Genomic DNA, 19457 nt, shown 5'->3' with positions numbered 1-19457 from the left:
TGCTGAGGACTCCTCCCCGGGCCCAGCTCTCACCGCACAGGATGGACCCCAAGGGTGAAGAAGACAGGGAGACCTTCCAGGGCCCTGGGTCACATAGGAAAGGTCTAGAAATCGAGGGTGATTGTTGTTAGTTCAATCCTCTGCTCGCACCCCTTTGCAAGACTACGCCCAAGGGAGCCCAGTGAGTACCCCCAGGCTCCCCTGCCTCATGCCTCTGGCTTGTTCCCCACTCCCACGCTGGGCCTAGAGACCCCTGCCCTGCTCTCTGCCCAGCTGACCCTTCATCCTTCCTCTTAAATCCTGTTTCCTCAGGAAAACCTCCCTGGCCCCATGTTTGGGCCCCATTAGACGATCTTGTTGGTGTGATTCACTTTGCACTTACATATTTACCTATGTAAGTATAAATTATGTCTGTCTCCCTTGGGACCATATCCCTAAAATCCAGCCCAGAGCCTGGCACAGAGCATGTGTTCGACAGAGATTTGTGGAGTGAATGACTGAATCGTGCCTCCTCATTCGCCTAGCAGTTTCTGAGTGTGATCATCATACTTTTTTAATCCCTGCAGGATAATCAGTGCTTGTGCCCATTTTACAGGCCCAGAGTCAAGGTCAGAAGTGATTTATGGACCCTGGCTCACAGCCCAGTGCTCATCCTTTATCTGGGAGGATAGTGTGTACACGGGGAGAGTGGGATTTGCAGCCCAATACCCCGGGTTCCTGCAGATAGCTCTGCCATGGTGGGCAGGGAACTCATCTCTCTGAGCCTCATTCTCCTCATCTGTACAATGGTACAATAACAGGGCTGATTTTAATGGGCTGTGGCCAGGCTTCCATGAGCACATGAAGGTCGAGCATCTAGCATGAGAATGGGGTCTCCTTGCCTCACCGGACCACCTCTCAGACATGAAGTGGCTTTTTTTTAAGTGCATTAAGTGAACAGGCCTTACTCCCCAGTACCTGGCAGTGCCCTGAGGACAAGATGGGATCTGGTGTGGCCGGCACAGGCCCGGAGTGGTTGTCGGCTATATGCGTGAGTATATGAGGGCTCATCTGAGGCCAGAGTCAAAGCTCTGCCAACCTCCTGCTGAGGAGCAGACTAGGGAAGTGGGAGGAGGGCCCTCTCCCTCCCAGATCCAGGGGCTGGAGGATGAGTGCAGGCCCGAGTGATGGAGCAAATGGGAGCGTTCAGAGAACCTGTGAGTTCCAAAGGAGGGAGCAACAAGCTCCAGAGGGGTGGAGGCAGGGATAACCAGAGGGAAGGCAAAATCTAGAAAAGAGACTGTGACAAAGGCCCTGCAGAGGGCAGGTTTGGCCTGGGACCTTGCAGTGGAGCCCTGGGGCCTAGAGGGACAAGAAAGGGTGCCTGGGAGGGAACAGAGTGAGCCTAGACCTTGGCCCATGGGTGGGCACAATGAGGCTAAAGGAAGCAGAGGCCCAGAACATAGACATAAGCATGCAACTTTGAACCCTGGAGCTCAGTGTGCCTATTGTACTCTCCCCTTGGACATCTGGGTATTCCTTTCGGTATTCCAGAACAATGTCTCCCACAGAGCACGCACCCAATAAACATTTGTTAAGTAAATGAATGAAGAAGAAGGAGATTGTTCCATTAGCTTCTTCAGTGCTCTCCTTGCCTCCCTGGACTCTGCCCTTCTTGCAGCCATCTCCAAAATGCGCCTGGGACCCCATCACTCCCCGTGGGACCCTGCGGGTGGAGGTGGGGGAAGCATACCAGTGGCCTCTGAGCCAAATCTGGATCACTGACCTTCTCTATCCTGCCCACACCATGTGTTTTTGTTTTCTTATGTGTTAAATTTGAAATCATTGGTAACATCTAAAAATAACAGTGCCCACAGGAAAATCTGGGTTTCTAGCTTTCCTGAAGAGTCCATGGGGTGACTTATCAACAGGGTCTGCCCACCCCAGAAGACAGCGACCGGAGACGCCCAGAGAAAGCCTGCCCTCCCTCCTGCCCTCTCCCTGCTCCAGCCTCTTCCACCCTCCCTTCCCATCCTGGTCCCCGCGGATAGCAGAGACACAGGCGGAAGTCCAGACTCCTCTGCCAGGCCTTGGTGATGGGACCCTCCCTCACGATGAGCATCTCCATCTACCCATCCTCACTGTCCTTGTCCCCAAGGTTCTGGCCACACCACACTGCCTCTGATTCTCCTGCTGCCCATGCTGCTTCATATATCTAAGTGCTGGCATAGCCAGGACCTCAGCCACGGGCCTGCCCCACTGTGGAGACTGTGCTGATGCCCACTTGATCTCCACTTTAGGCAGACGTGGAGCCTCCAGCTACCCCATCCTGTCGGGAGCCAGTATAGGAGGCCTACTCTAAGAGCTGTAAGGGACTGAATATGATTGGCTGTTCATTTAGGTCCACTCTCGCAGGAGGTGCATGAGCACTGCATTTTGATTGGTTAACACTGCCTGTATAAAAACGCATGCGCCGAGGGTAGAGGGGAGAAAGAAAAAAGCGATTAAAGAAGAAGGTTCGCCGCTTCGTGAGTCTCCGAGTCGTTCTTGCGGGCCGAGAGCGACAAGTGGTGCCGAAACCCGGGAATCTCATCGTGAGAGATGCATGGAGTCGGCGACGATCAGGTAAAGAGTGCACCTATTTCTGTCTAGTGACAGGGAAAGTTTCTCAAGTCGAGGACGAGCGTAGAAAGCTTTCCGGGATGGGAAACGAGATGGCTGCAAAGTTCCTAGGATAAGGACGAGAGTAAAGCTTTCCGGGATGGGAAACGAGATGGCTGCAAAGTTCCTAGGATAAGGACGAGAGTAAAGCTTTCCGGTATGGGAAACGAGATGGCCACATATAAAATGCTGGGGCCGCTTTCTGATATCCTTACTCCTTTAAAAAATAAAACAGCTCATTTGTTTTTGAGAGAAGTGGGACAAACGGCTCCCTGGTTTTTGGAAAGGAGCAGAGGAGGGAAATGGCCCAAAAGCCAAAAGGTGAGCAAGATGCAAAAGGAGCTTGCAAAAAAGGAGGAAAAGCTAAAGAAGGCTATGGCGCAGCTCAAAATGCAGGGGAAAGTTATGGCGCAGCTGAAATTAAAAGCGGAAGAAGGAGCTATGGCGCAGTTACAAACAGAGACTGAAGTGGTAGATAACTTAGATCCTATGCGCACGCGCCCAGCCCCAACAGCGCCACCTTACGAGGGGCCTCCTCCGTATAAACCTTGCTGCACCAAGGCCTGCTATTGTGCGAGCTACACCGCACGAGTGGCTGCCATAGTAGCCTCTCAGGAGTTTGGGTGGGAACAGGATTCTCATTCAGTCCTAAAATCCTCACTTACTCTAACTCCACCATTTTTGGCTATAATTATACCTACCAAGACCCGGCGCAAGGCGCGTCAGCTCACCTTCTAGATAGGTGGCTGCTCTGCAACGCTGCACAGGCATGTACAGGCTTGGAAAGCCTTCACTTTATTAATGGGTCTACATGGCGTAACTGTACGCACAACTATCACGTAGGCTCTCGATTTGAAACAAATGTTACTTGCAATTGCACCTCAGCTAAGCACATAAGTTACTCACCAATGCCCGTCTGTGTTAGAGCTCCCTTTCTCTTCATAGTTTTTAATGCTTCTACTATTAACAAGTCATCTAGTCTCTCTTGTGAGTCCCAGAATTGTCTGCTATCAGAATGTTGGAACGCCGTGGTGGGAGACTCGGCAGTAATAGCCAAGATACCGACATACATCCCTATGCCGGTGCAAGTGAACTCCGATAACTTGCCTGTGTTGCTACGGCATAAAAGAGATTTTGGGATAACAGCAGCCATTATTGCAGCTATCGCAGCATCCGCCGCCGCTGCTACTGCTGCCGTGGTAGCGTTGACAACCTCGGTACAGACAGCCACCACGTTCAACAATGTCACAGGAATGGTCGCTGAAGCATTGGCTACGCAAGAACAAATTAACGGACATTTGTATGCTGGGATCCTTATTGTAAATCAAAGGGTTGATTTTGTACAGGAACAACTTGATATCCTAGAGTCAATTGTGTCAATAGGATGCATACATAATATGGCTGGACTTTGTATCACCCCTATAGCTCATAACAACTTATCCTTAGCAGCTAACCTCTCTAGACAATTGGGAAATATGCTTAATGGTACCTGGAACCGTCAATTTCAAAATTTAACTAGGCAATTACGAGCTCAAATTATATCCATAAATTCTACCAAAGTAACTATTGCACCTGTTAGTGAGTGGAAAAAATGTTACAACAATCTGTTTCGTTCCTCAAATAGTGGGCCGGACTTGGTGCCATGGCTGTTCTCTTAATCACAGCTAACGTAATAATGTTACATTGGGTGTGTGGCCGTGTCCGTCGCAATCAACGACAATAACACCTCATGGTTCAAGCCATGATGGCTCTTGAGGCTGGTACCTCCCCCCAGATATGGCTAAGCATGCTAGATCGGTAGTCAAAGACGGGTAAGACTGATCCCACACCATAGCAACCTAAGACAGGGGCTCTTCGACCAGGGAGAGTACCCGATGACGGGTAAGCATGTGTGCTGAGGATTGGCAACCTAAGACAGGCACGATCTCAGCCATTATAAATAAATAAAAAAGGGGGAGATGTCGGGAGCCAGTACAGGAGGCCTACTCTAAGAGCTGTAAGGGACTGAATATGATTGGCTGTTCATTTAGGTCCACTCTCGCAGGAGGTGCATGAGCACTGCATTTTGATTGGTTAACACTGCCTGTATAAAAACGCATGCGCCGAGGGTAGAGGGGAGAAAGAAAAAAGCGATTAAAGAAGAAGGTTCGCCGCTTCGTGAGTCTCCGAGTCGTTCTTGCGGGCCGAGAGCGACACCATCCCACGCAGAGCAAACAGCCCTTTTGTGCCACCACAGCCTGGGGACTTACACCACACAGCCTGGGAATCCCATCATAGCCTGGGGACTCACACCGCTACCCATAACTTTGGCACTGTTCATAGGGCTGTGGGCTCAGGGATGTGGGAATCACACCTTGCTCTCCCTTTATCTCTGGAAGGGCCAGTCTCTGGACAGAATATAGTCTCCTGGGCCGAGCTCAGCACATGCCTAAAGGAATGAATCAAATAGAAGACTTTGAGTTCATGTGCATCAGGAACATAAACCAAAGAAACTGAGAAGCCTTTGGATGGTGTCTTATCAAGAGCCACATTTTGTCACTTCTGCCCCCGACACACATATGTACACACACATGCATCACACACACTCACACGTACACACGCGTGCATACACACACACACACACACTGCTCTGGTGGTTCTAGGACAAACACTGTCCCACTCAGGCCAGGCTCTTGAAAAAACAAGAAAATGGCACAAATATTTGGAAACACTACTACAACACACACACACACACACACACACCATTGACCGCAGCCACGTACACACAGATACACAGACGTATCCCATGTCAACTAACATCAACCACCTCCTGTTTGACCTCCAGCCGAGGCCCCACACCTCCCTTACCTTCTAGGCCTTTCCTGACTCCTCTCCCACCAAAAGAGCTCTATCCCCAGTTCTTGGCCTCGGCCTCCTCTGGAAAGCCAGCTTGCCGGATGGATCGTGGGGTCAGACAGCTGAAGCCTGCAGCTCGTGGTGGAGACTGTTGTCACATCTGAGAGCTGAGAGCAGCCTCATGTAACAGATGGGAAGATCAGTCTAGCCTAGAGTCCAGCTCTGAGGGGCCTGGCCGGCACAACCTGGCCAGGAGGGGGGAGTGTGGTGCGCTCCGGGAAAGCCAGAGCCCTGGGAGGGACTAACCCTCACCACCAAGGGACTACTGGGTCCTGCCAGGCTGAGTAGCTGAGATGTGGCCAGCTCCTAGATGGCCAGGCCTGCTCCGCTCCTTGTCTGTCTGGCTCTGGCCCTGGAGCCTTGCTCTCCACCACTGGGTTTCAAGTGTCATCCGTGACTGTGACCGACCAGCATGACGGGGACAGGGTAGAGGAAGTGGAAACTAATATGCCCGCTGAGGTGCCCCATACAAGGGAGCAGCATTCAAATTTGCTGTCGCGGGATATTCGTATATTTAATGCGATAATACTCGCACATACCGATGTCGAACTTTTAGAAGAAGGGGCAGTTCTTTCTCACTGCCTCTTCCGAGGGCTCAGGTGGGCTGGCAGAGCCAGTGAGATAACATTTGAGGAGATGACAAGGCCAGGATCTGTCCCTAAGTCACCTGGTGGCCCTGTTTCAAGGAGGAAGCTTAGGCTCAGCAAGGTGTGTTGCGGCCCTAGGCATATTTCCAGCCTGCTCCTGGCCCTGGTCCAGGCGCCATACCCTCCTGCCTTGGGTCTGTTCACCAGGCAGCAGGAGCAGGGCCAAGCCCTCCTGCCTGAGAAGTCTAGAAGGCATTAGTGCTTCTCCCGCCTTAGCCCCCAGGGGTGGGCATCCCAGGCTCAGCAGAGGTGCCGCCCCCCCTTCCAGCCCAGGCACCCACCAGAGCATGGGGCATCTCAGGCTCACGGGCACGGACTCCAGAATTCTTGTTGGCCACCTCCAATTCTACCTCCTGCTGTTCCAACTCCCACAGCCAAAGCCATTAATCACCTTCGCTCCTCAATCCCCCAGGAATGTGGCGGTCTCATAAAAGTCCACCCTGGGCTAAACAAACAAACCAACCTAGGTTTCTAAGTCAACTGCCAAGGCTCTACCAGGCTCCTGGTCTTTCGTCCTCTGCTGCGCTCTGCTCACTGCACTCCTGCTACCGTCACTCCCCAGCACACCTCAGAACCAGGAGGGAACAATGTTGCCACATGAAATCATTACCTCCCTCTGCTCGGGGCCCCCCCACTCTGCCTGCTTCCACGCCACCACCCTCTGTGCGCCCCACGCCTCCTCAGCACTCACAGGCCTGAATTTGGTGTCTCGCACCCCACTCCCCAACCTGGGGCTCTGCCAGCCACCTCTCATTCTGGCTGGGACCCTCTACCCACGCTGTATGGAACAGGACACCGTTCCAGGGAGATTTCCCTAAGGAAGTGAAAGACCAGAGGTGTTGGGGCCAGCTGGGAGGCTCTGGGAGTGAGTGTTTCCCTGCGCCATCTTGCCTTCCTCCATCTTGCCTTCCTCTTCAACCCCCAGTGGGACTGGGCACCAGCAAAATCCCACTGGGCCTGGCCTGGGGATAGTAGGTTCAGTCCCGCCTCAGGGACCTTCTGCCAAAGGGAAGGGGGAACCACACCCCTAAGTGCATATAAACAAAGGAGAAAACATGCATACCCTCCACCCACTCACCGGAATAGAAGAAGCCACAGCTGGACAGAGGGAGGCACACAGGTGCAGACCACACTGCCTCTCTCATGAGCCACACCGAGGGGCCCAGATCCGGAACTGTGGTTCCCATTCTAGAGGCCCAGACTTCTAGAGTTTCTTACGCCACTTAAAACATTTCAGAAAGCCAACGGACATCCTACATTTAGCCACGGAGAAGCTTCTAGGATTAACAAAAATTCCAAGGCTCTGCGTTTGGCTTGGATTACACCAGCTCCATACAGAAAGTCTGGCCATCTCGTGCAGATAAACACTCTGAGGGGCTATGTACAAGGATCACATTGAGAGAATTCAGAAAGGAATAAGGACAACTGCTCTTTAACAAATTTTTCCCAAACATGGAGTTTGTAGCAGAGCAAATAATAAAATGGGTCTTAGAGGCTTATTGCCTTAATATACAAAGAGCCCTGACCAATCTAGGAGAAAAAGATGAATCACCCTCCCCTAGAATAGACAAAGGCCAATGACATGATATTCACCAAAAGAAGAAAAAGAAGAAATTCAAATAGCCCAGAAAGATATGAAAGTATGTTCAGCCTCACTCTTAAAGGCATTTACATTTTTTTAAGCGAGATGTAATTTTTCACCTATCAGATCAGCGAAGACTTAAAAGGTTGATTGCTCCAGTACCGGTGCAGATGTAAGGGAGTGGGCAATCCCATACATTGTGGATCTGTAAATGGGCACAGTGTTTTTGGAAAGCAATTTGGGGACATATATTCAAATTTTAAACACATACCGTATTAGTCAGTGGGCAATTCATCTACAAATACAGCTGTTTATCCTAGCACTGTTTGGAATGGCAAAAACTAGAAGCAGCCTAAATGTCCATCAAAGAAGAAACCGGTAGCGCAAGTCTCTACAAAGAACTCTGTAGTCATTTAAAAATATGATGGGTACATCTACAGATATTAACATGGAAAAGATGTCGAAGATATGACATTAAGTAAAAAAAAAAAAAAAGAAAGAAAGAAAATCGAGCTATAAAATAGAATGGTTATGATACAGTCCCATTTGTGTGTGTGTGTGTGTGTTTTAAGATTTTATTTATTTATTTGACAGAGATCACAAGTAGGCAGAGAGGCAGGCAGAGAGAGAGGGGGAAGTAGGCTCCCCGCTGAGCAGAGAGCCCAATGTCCGACTTGATCCCAGGACCCTGAGATCATGACCCGAGCCGAAGGCAGAGACCCTAACTCACTGAGCCACCCAGGTGCCCCCCCCCCGTTTGTGTTTTATTTAAGATTTTACTTATTTGAGACAGAGAGAGAGAGCAAGCATGTTCGGTGGGAAGGGGCAGAGGGAGAGGGAGAAGCAGACTCCCCACTGAGTGCAGAATCCTATGTAGGGCTCAATTCCAGGACCTTGAGATCATGACCTGAACTGAAGGCAGTGACTTAACCAACTGGGCCACCCAGGTGCCCCACCGTTTGTACTTTTTTTTAAAGCATGTGTAGTGACTTGTGCTATTTATGCTTGTCTATAGAAAGCCTTGTTTTAGGGATAAACGAGAAATTATTGGGTGGTTCCCTGCGGAATAGGCTGGAGCAAGAGGCAAGAGGGGGTAGAATGCTTTTAATTTGTCCATGCCCTTCTCTGATATATTATTTACCATATATATTATTTACTGATATATTATATTACTTATAATTATTTTTATGATTTTTTATTGGTCTTTAAAAGAGGCCCCTGGCAAGGACGGCATGAGAGTTCCATTTTATAAGGACTGGATGAGTACCGAGGAGGGCCCAGGGGAGGGGGTGGGGATGGCTGCACCAAGGTGCAGAAGGGAAGACTTGGGGGGTCCTCTGCAGAGAAGGGGAGCCCCACAGAAGCAGCCTTCTCTTTCATCTTGAAAAGGATGTCTTCCCTCTCAGAACTCCATCACACACAGATGGGCCAAAGGTGGGGTCCTATGAGAGGGGAGGACTTTTCTGGTCTTTGTGTGATCCCTCCCACCTACACACCCCCCACCTTAACTCCAGTCCATGTGGGGTCCCGTGGCCCTCGGGTGGGATATCAGCTTCTGAGCTTCTTACCAGGGCTATTACTTTGCTTCCCTGACCCTCAGTTTCTTCATCTGTAAAATGAGCATCATGGTACCCTGAGGATTGATGTGAGAATTAGAAATAATACAAATAAATATGATAGCACTATGTTTGCCACACAAGGGGTCACTAAAAAGCATATAGTTGTGGGGGGTTTTTATTTAAAGATTTTCTTTCTATATTTGACAGAGAGAGAGAGAGTGAGAAAGGGAACACAAGCAGGGGAAGTGGGAGATGGAGAAGCAGGCTTCCTGCTGAGGAGGGAACCAGAGCAGGACTCAATCCCAAGACCCTGAGATCACGACATGAGCTGAAGGCAGATGCCTTCAACGTGAGCCTTTGCTCATGCTGGTTCCCGTGTCCAGGATGCCCCTTCTTCTTCATCTGGCCAATTATTACTCATGTCTCAAAGCCTAGCTGTGACATCCCTCTTTTGTCAAAACCTCTGCAACCCCTCTGCTGAGCTTTCGGGCACTTTGTTCATAGCCTTTCCTGCCTTTGCAGGCTGAGTCACTAGAGTCCTTCGCCCTGTGCACTTGGGGGTCCTGGTCCGGGATTCATAGCTGGAAGCTGCTCTCCCATCCTTGTGTCCCTGTCCCTAGCACAGAGGGCCCTGGATAAATCTTTGCCAAATGCCCACATGAATGGCTTCCCCTCATACAGACAACCTTCCCTCCTCCTCTTGAGGGACAGGAGTGAGCAGAGGAATGGGACTTCTTTCTCTCCAGTCAAATTCCTGGATTTGGGTTGATTCCCAAGTTGCTGGGGGTATCCTGAGGGGCCCTATTCAGACACCTCTTGACACTGGGGCTCTCTCCCCCGGGGAAAGAGTGGCTGAGCATACCAAAGGCAAAGGGGCACAGTTGGAGCACTAGGCTGGGATGCAGGTGTATGCCCCCAGAAGAGTGGGTGCCCATCCTGGGGCTGTCTGTCAAGTCACCCGACTTGGCATTTTCAGTGACCGTAAACTGGCCTTTTAAGGAAAGAGGCTGGTCTGCCCCTCCTGCCCCAGCTGTGCGCAGCTGGCCTCTTCACTCCTTCTGCCAGAGCAGCCGGCCCACCCCAAACCTGGCGGAAAGAAATGTCCTGGGTCTGTCCTGCCCCCTGCTGGCCAGCACAGGAATGGCCCCTCAACTGGTGAGGTGGTCTGAGGTGCAGAGGGAGGGATGGGACCAGGGCCAGGGGCTGCCTGGACCCCCTGCATGGAATTGTTCTAGAAGACAAAGACCACTCCAACCCCACTGTCCTGTGGGTATCACCATTAGACCTTCTTGGTTCAGGTGGACATTACCCAGAAAAGACGCAAACCCCTGTCCTCAATGTCTAGTGGAAGAAAAAAATCAAGATCTTCACTGATATCCTGCATTAAGGTTTCTGACAAGAGATGGAAGAAGAGGTGTGCTCTCTCGGGTCAGAACCCTCAGAACCTGAGGGGGAAGGGGAGTTGGGGGAACCTTCCAGGCAAGAAAGTTGGGGAGGCAGAAGGTGCGGTGAGGTCGGGGTTCCGGGTACCTCTTTGTGGCCGGGTGGGGAGGGTGTGAAGTAGAGAGGAGGCTGAAGGCAGATCTTGGGTGCCATGGAATAATCTAGAGTTTGCTTTTTTCCTTAATGCAATGGGAGCAAACTAAGGATTTGCAAGCAGAAAAGTGACGTATGTAGATCCGATTTTTTAAAGATCCATTGGGCAGGGGAAGGAGCAGAAGGAGAATCCCTGGGGAGGAGACCCCACATGAGAGGTTTGGGATGCTGTGGTGGAATAAGGGGGGATCAATGTCTGAGTTAAGGCAGTAACCGCAGGGAAGGAAAACCATGAACAGATTCCGGAGCATTAAGGAAGACCCAGGACTTGGTGGCTGCCTTTGGGGAGTGGATGGTGGGACCACCACCGGGATGGGGACACAGGGTGGGGAGCAGATTGGGACTATGGAAGGAGCAGGGTCAGTGTGGAACCCGAAATGTCTGAGGCTCATTGGCCGAGGTTGACTAAGAGATGGGTCTGAGGTGCAAAAGGACTGGGGCTCAACCCCTCGGTGAAGGCCTTGTCAGCTCTCTGATGGTTGCTAAAACTGTGGGACTGAACACACTCACCTAGGATGGTGGGGAACGGAGGGAAAGGAGGTGGACAAGGAACACCCTGCTCATTTTAGGGCTTGTATAACCAACCCCTGGGGAGATCGGGAGGTGAGAAAGAACTAGAGGCAGAGCCATTAGTCAGAGGCACTCACGTCACAGTACATGGGCTCATGGCCCCGGTGCTCCAGTTATGTAAGCATTTCTTTACATCTCCAGCCTCAGTTTCCCCATTCATGAAATGGCCCTCATAATACCCACCTTGTTGTATCATTGAAAGGACAAGAAACAACACCCATAAAGCTCATCACACAGCTCCTTACCAAGAGGTATTCAGTAAATAAGAGCCACTGTCATGAACAGCAAACATAGAGAAGCTACGAGTTTCCAGAATCGTCCAAGTGTGCTAGTGTTCTGGGCCAGAAACCCCTCTGGGCCTCCATTTGACACCCGTGTCACCAGCTGGATGAGCAAATCCAGGCAGGACACAGATGTCCCTGAAAATCCCACTTATGTCCCTGAGAGGCACAGGCTTGGAGACCCAGCTGTCTGAGCCTCTGTCCTTCTCAGGGGTGGTGTTTTCTGGAGGGATACCCCAGCCCACCCCCTCATTCCCTGCCTCGCCCTTCAGGACCTTCCCTGGAACTGCAGCTTACAGGGGAAAGGACCAGGCAGGGGCCTCAGCCTCTGCCCAGAGCCTGAAGACAAGCCATACCCTCCCCATCATGTTGATTCCCACGTCTCCACTGGGCAGCCCAGAGGACTGAGCCAGAATGAGATCAAAAGGGGGCTTGAGGAGTCAGGGAGCCCATTAGGACAGAATGGCCCAGCTCTTCTCTTTGGGGCAAGCTCCCCAGTCCAGGGGCCATGCAGACAAACTTTATCCAGTGAAGTGGCCGCCCTGGCCTTGGTTTCTTTTCTTTTTAATTTAATTTAATTTTATTTTATTTTCAGTGTTCCAAAATCATTGTTTATACACCACACCCAGTGCTTCATGCAATATGTGCCCTCCATATACCCACCACCAGGCTCACCCAACTTCCCACCCCACTCCCCTCCCCTCAGTTTGTTCCTCAGTCTCATGGTTCGTCTCCCCCTCTGATTTCCCCCAACTCCCCTCTCCTCTCCATCTCCCAATGTCCTCCGTGTTATTCCTTATGCTCCACAAATAAGCGAAACCATATGATAATTGACTCTCGCTGCCTTGGTTTCTTCATCTGTAAAACATCCAGCTGGGCCAGGCCACCTGTGAGCTCCCTCCCACCAGGAAGGACCGGTCCCTCTCGCCCTAGCCTTTTCTGTCTGCAATTCACCTTCTGTCCAGCAGAGGGAGCCATCACCTCCTTCCACCCAGCATGGAGCCCGCGCTGAGGAGGCCGGCCCAGGGTCAGGAAAGTTTGCTGAATACGGGATGTGCCGGCCGCCCTGTGACATGCTCAGTGCACCTGGGTGGGGGACGAACATTCAGGGAGCAGCAGCCTTAGTTGTCTCCATTTCACAGATGAGAAAACTGAGGTTCCAAGAGTTTAACTTGAACCAAGGGACTCGGGCATTCATGAGGACATGGGCAACTCTCAGAGGGTATGATATGATCTCTAAATCTGAGGACTTGCCTTAAAGGTGGGGCACACAGAGTAGATGTTCTGGGGACGCAGGCCTGACACTGGCCCAGGGAAGAACGTTGTGATGGTCAGAGCTGGTCAGTGGGACTCCGTGGCTCTCTCAGGGAGTCTGGAGTTAAGGGATGGTGGGTCTGAGACCACCTCCAGCCCAGGGGGTGACATTCTGAGAGGCCTGAGGGGCCAGGCACAGTGGGTACCTGCTCTGAGTAACAGGGACCCCTTCCCCTCTGGGGCTCAGCTCTGCTGGGGCCTCACTGCTATCAACACCCTTCCTGGAACATGTCTGCCTCAGGGCTAGATGGGCCTGGTGTTTTCTCTGCGGGCCTCTGGATCCCAGTCCCAGACCAAGGGGCAGACTTGCACTGGCTGTCTCTCTCACCAAAGGCTTGTTCTGGACTCCCAGGCAAGCCTTGGGGTGGGGGTAGGGGGTTCTTTGGAGGCCTGAATTCTGTGCTGCATTCATGGGGCTATGAGGTGGGCATATTGAGGTGGGCCAGGGAGCCACAGAGCAAGCTCACCAGGCTCATTCTGGGAGCCCTGTGAGGATGTCCGCCCAGACCTTTAGATGGACCAACATTCTGGACCAGGGCTCCAGGCCCCAGCTACTGTCTAGTTTCAGAATCAAGCATGGCAGGACGAGCTTCTCTGGAAGGATGGTGCCTGTCTGGGGCCCACACACACCCCACAGGGCATTCTCAGAGGGCTGTGTGGGGAGAGTGAGAGCCAGCCAGAGGCACAGTCTCTTGGGTCCAAGCTGGTCGGGCAGCAGCCAAGTACTTGTCACTTCTTAGGCAGGGCAGTGCCAGCTGGAGGAAGATGGAAGAGGAGGATGGCTCCCATCAGAACCACTGGTGAGACTATATAAACTTGGATTCTGAGACTCCGTCGTGGACTCTCCACGGTGGAGTCCAGGACTTTCCGTTTTCAACCAAGCTCCCCAGGGATTCCCATGGAGCCAGCACCTGAGAAACAGCCCTAGAGCGACCAACATGGTGGCCTGCCTGGGCTCCCTGCTATCCTGGGGTGGCTGAGGGTGCTGGGGAAAGATGCCTGGAGGGGAGACCCTGGGAGAGATCCAGTCTCAACCTCTGAGGGATTGTGCTGGTGTGCTGGGAGCAGCAGGAAGGACTTCCACGGAGGCCAGCTTTAGGGACAATATTCGTGGCACCTCTCCCCTGCTCCAGACATGTGACCCATGCTGTCTTGTGTAACCCTCACAGCCAGCGTCAGCCCTTTAGATAAATGATGAACCTGAAGTTCAGAGAGCTTGGATTCCAAGGCCACACGGCTAAGAGCCAGCACTAGGATTCCAAGGCCCTTGGCACCTCGCTCTGCAGTGTGGAGAGCCCCACATGGCCGGCATTGCTGGTGGGGTAAGAAGCATCTAGTCACCAAGAGGGTCCCAAAGGCAGCTGGATGCTCCCAGGAAGAACCTTGCTTTATAGGGAGGCTGAACAGTGTGGGGTGGGAATGTGCGGTGGACATGTGAGGGCCAAGAAATCGAGGAGAGGCTTTTGGACTCTTTGGCTGGCTCTGTGTTCCCACCCATGAGGACCCTTCTCTCTCTCTCTCTCTCTAACACACACACATACACACACACACACACACACACACACACACACCCCTCCCCAAGGCTCAAGGAAGCCTGCACAGCCAGTCCAGTGTCTCTCAAGGCCAAACAGGGTGAGGCCTGGCCCCAGCCTTGGTGGGGTACCCTGAAATTCTCAGGGGCACTGCCCAGGTCTCTGGGACTCCTGAGGGCCATGTGGGACAAAGGGGAGATCTGAGTCTTTCCCTGGCTTCAGGCCACTGATCTCCCCCGTCCGCAGCCACCCCAGCGTAAGACAGAGTCCCAGGGCCTCAGGAGGGGTGACTTCCTGGATATGTTTGTCTTGTTTTGTTACTTTTTATTTTTTTTTTTTTTTTATTTTTTTTTTGAGAGCGAGCATGAGAGAGAGCATGAGAGGGGAAGTCAGAGGGAGAAGCATACACCCAAGGAGCTAAGAGCCCGATGCGGGACTCGATCCTGGGACTCTAGGATCATGACCTGAGCCGAAGGCAGTTGCCCAACCAACTGAGCCACCCAGGTGCCCCGTTTTGTTACTTTTTAAATTCCCATTTATTTTGTGTGGGGCAGAGCGGGAGCAGAGAGGCCTGGATTACTGCTCTTTAGGGAAGACGCTGGAAAATACAAAAAAGAGAGTAAAGCCACCAGGAAGGGCCCACACAGCCAGATTACTGACTCGGTTCTTGAGGTATCCTCTCAAACCCAGCCTCCTAGGTTCAAATCCCAGGCCCACCCTTTAGTGCTGTGTAACCTGGGGCGAATTCCTAAACCTCTAAGCCTCTTGGTGCCTCAGTGTCTTCATATGTAAATCGGAGATACAGAAAACAGAACCAGATTCCCTTCCCCGGTTATTGTCAGCATTCTCTGACCCCCTAGATGAGGGCCAGTGCCCCATAAATGTTTAGGTTCACACGGTGACAATTTTTTATCTTGCTCAAGATTTCACAATTACAATTTTTTTTTTTTTTTTACAAAGTTGAGTGTTACCATTTTGTAAGTAACCCCTTTCACCTGGAACTACATCATGAACATTTTTTTCTTTTTTTAAAGACTATGTGTGTATATATATGTGTGTGTGTGTGTGTATATATATTTCTAATATATATATATATATTTTAGAATTTGTTTATTTGACAGAGAAAGATCACAAGTAGGCAGAGACGCAGGCAAAGAGAGAAGGGGAAGCAGGCTCCCCATGGAGCAGAGAGCCCGATGCTGGGCTTGATCCCAGGACCGTGAGATCATGACCTGAGCCGTAGGCAGTGGCTTAACCCACTGAGCCACCCAGATGCCCCAAGACTATATTTTTAAGTAATCTCTATACCCAGCCTGAGACTCAGACTCGCAACGCGGAGATCAAGAGTGGTACGCTCGACCTACTGAGCCAGCCAAGATTTTCTATATGTCGATTTGTATGACTGTACTGTTTTCTATTTAGAGGTATATGATTCTAGGTTTTGTTGAGATTCAGACCATTTCTTCTGTTTCCACTTATAGGATTTCAATTTATTTGTTTGTTCGTCGGAGGATCTCAGGAAGCAAGCCTCTGTCACTTTGCAGCCTGCCTTTTCCAGCTTATTCTGCATCATGAACTTTCCCCCATACTCCTGAAGGGTCTTTTATAGGCTGTTTTGAGTGGCTGCATTGTGGTCATCCTGAAAGTTGCGTGTGGAAGTGGAGGCAGGAACAGGAGAATATGCTGGAGGGACTGCTGCTTGAGGTCCCCTCCCCAGCACACCCAGGAGGCAAAGCCTGAGCTGGGTCTGGCCAGGCCACTCCCTCGAGATCACGGAGGGCATGCCCCTCCCAGAGGCTGCCCTTACAGGCCCGCTTTCATGAAGGCCTCCTCTGAATCACAGCGCAAAGTCCAGGCCTCCAGGAAGGGCTTTTCCAGACATCACTGAGGGCCTCTCCTTCAGTGTTGTCTGGTCAAGGGGGTACTGGGTGAATCTGGGCCTCTGGGACCACCTCCACACCTCTCCCCGGAGGAGGAAGAGGCCACAGAATACAAGGAAGGGAGGAAGAGCCATGTGTGGGAGTGACCCAGTGGATTTAAGGCTGGAGAGAGATGGAACCAAGTGGAAGCAGGGAGAGGGGCCCTGAGAAACCCCTAGAATGACATCCTGCTGTCAGGGACATTTAGGGAAAGGTAGGAGAAATAAGGCCTGACCATGGGCTTTGGGTTTGGGATTGTGGGAGACGGAGGGACTGAGGGCAACCTAGGCAAGCTAGGGGCTGGGTCTGAGATTCCAACCCTGGTCTCCCAGTCCCTGGAGGGGACAGTTTCCAGGGGCACCTGGGGTCTGGCCTTCTGTCTGGAAATTTCAAAGCTGTGACACTGCACTGACCCCCGAGGATGGACTACATGCCCTCAAGTCACCCCCTCCCCCAGCCTCCCTCTGCTCCAGCCCCCTTGCCTTCCTCTGCCTGAATGGGGAGTGGGGGAGCACAGCAGAGTCCCCCCAGGCTGTGAACCCCTGTTCCACCAGTGACACCAGCCCCTCCATCTACACTTGACCCCATTCTCCCATAGCTTCCTGAAGTCTCCGGTCCTTTGGTATCTCTGTTCTGGCACCAGTAGCTTCTCTCAGCAGCAAGTATGCCATGGTATCTGCCCTCTTAAACACGTCTGGACAAGTTTCCACAGGTCATTCCCTGAGCCCACCATCCCATTCCCAGCAGAGCGTCTTGGCACCACCTACACGAACCCTCTCCAGCCAGCCCTGGTTCCCTATGGCTCCGGGGAACTGCCTTCCTCAGGCCCACCCGTGGCCTCCATGTGCACAAGCACACGGATTCTTCTCTCTCAGCGCTTTTCCCCACCCACTTGTCACCCAAGTGTCCGCTCCTTCCTTCTCCAAATACTCTCCCTTCCTCGCTCCCCTCAGGGCTTACGGGCTGCACCTCGGTCTCCTTGGTGGGTTCTTCTTCACCTTCCAAACCGTAAGGTGGCCCTAAGGTGGCTTGCCAGCCCTCAGCCTGAGGCCACTGCCCTCCATTCACATCTTCTCCCCAAGTGGCCTCCACCCCCTCAGGCTTCTTCGGGATTCCTGTGCAACTGCCAGGGACCCACCACTCTGCTGCCCTGCTTTTGTCCTCTTTCAGTCTCAGTCCTCACTGCCATGAACTTCCCCCCACACGGCTGAACAGTCTTGCCCCACGGTCTTGAATGGCTGCCTCGGGGTCATCCCACCGCACTCAGCTTCTGATTCCAGGTTCCTCCTGCCTTCTCGATGCTTCCACTCCAAATCTGCAGAAGCCTTTCACACCGTAGCCGCCAGGAACAGAACTGAACCTCTTCCCTCCTTCGCAGCTGCTCCTCCTCGTCTGGTCCTCCCCACCTCACCGAGGGTCACCATAACCTGCCTGGTTGTCCACACTCTGACACTCTGTCCACTTCTCCACCACCACAGTGCTCCCCAGACAGTTCACCTACATGCTCACCGGCCTCTGCCTCCTCCCCATGGCTGCAGAGCTGCCCATCAGTCTCCCTGGGCCCACACCTCCACTGCAGCCTATTCTCCTAAAACACAAATCAGACCACACCACTCTTCCACTCAAAAGCCCCCAGCATCTTCCAACTGCCCTTGAAATAAAAGCCAGACTCCCAGCCTGCAGAGCCTGGGGCACTCTGACTACCACCCACCTGGGCCTGCCCTGGTACAGACCACAGTGGCACGCCTCTCCTGGCACCCATTCAGCTCCAGTCTCCCAGCAGCCTTTCCAGCTGCCACATCGTTGTCTCATTGCCTTCCTTCCATGGTATTTCACAGCACAGTCTCCTCTCAAACACTTTACCTCGGCTCGAAGTTCCCCTCCTCGGAGACGTTTTCTCTGATTACAGGCATCCAAAGTATCCTCCCACACCCCTGCCTTCAATCACATCACCCCCGCTGGCTTCCTTCCTGTCACTTATCAGAGCTTTGATTACCTTGTATCTACTCATTTCTTCTACCTCTGGAATGAAAGCTCCAAATGGCAGGCGTGATGTCTCTCGTGGACTCCTCTGCCTGGTTTCTAGAAGCCATTTGCCCCCAGGTGCTGGGCCTGGAGGCAGCAGTGGCAGAGATGGGGTCTGTTTCGAAGCCCCAGGACCTAAGCATCAGTTCCTGGCCATGGCCACGATTCAGGCTCCAGCTCCCTATCTGACATCACCCATGGAGTGGGCTAGCAAGAGCTCTGGCAGGACCCTTCCCGGCTTCTGCTTCCACAAGCCTCAGGCTCTCTGTGACTTTCAGCCACAAGCAGGCCTCTGTCCCCAAATCCCGGAGTCTGTCCTCTCTCTCCGATGGCCCTTCATGCAAGCAGAGTTCCCTGGCACTGAACAGGGCCCACTCTGGAGCTTCTGAGAGGCCCAGGCTGGGGTCACCTGGAAGGGGTACTCCTTGGCCTCTTCAACCTAAAGCCTATGTGCCTGGGTCTATCCCTACCCCCCACTCGGAGGCAGCCTCACTCTAGGCCCTGAGAACCAATGAGTGGCAGGGCCTTCTGGGGAGACAACAGACCAGGGACATCCTTGCTTGGATGCTTGGCTGGGAATTGGTGCCTCCACCGGGCTGGGTACATGGGTGGCGAGGCTGGGTTGTTTAGAGGGAGACACTGAACTCGGGCTGAGTCCCAAGGTGTCTCCTAGCATCTAGCTAGGTGCCCGGCCAATGGGAAGCCCCCCATACAGAGCTGGGGAATGAGTGAGTGAGTGAGTGGATGAGATCCAAAGTCTTCTAGCCTCATAGTTCAAGGAGATGTCCTTTGAGTTCCAGCCAGGATGACTTCACTAAAGAAATACTTTGGTACCTGGAGCTTTCTTTGTGCAAAAGCACCAGTAATGGACCCCACATCCCCGGGGCAGATGGCCTG

This window comes from Mustela lutreola, chromosome 10, assembly GCF_030435805.1.
Source record: "Mustela lutreola isolate mMusLut2 chromosome 10, mMusLut2.pri, whole genome shotgun sequence".
Classification (NCBI taxonomy): Eukaryota; Metazoa; Chordata; class Mammalia; order Carnivora; family Mustelidae; genus Mustela; species Mustela lutreola.
The sequence above is the reverse complement of the archived record's forward strand: the minus strand, read 5'-3'. Positions refer to the sequence as shown.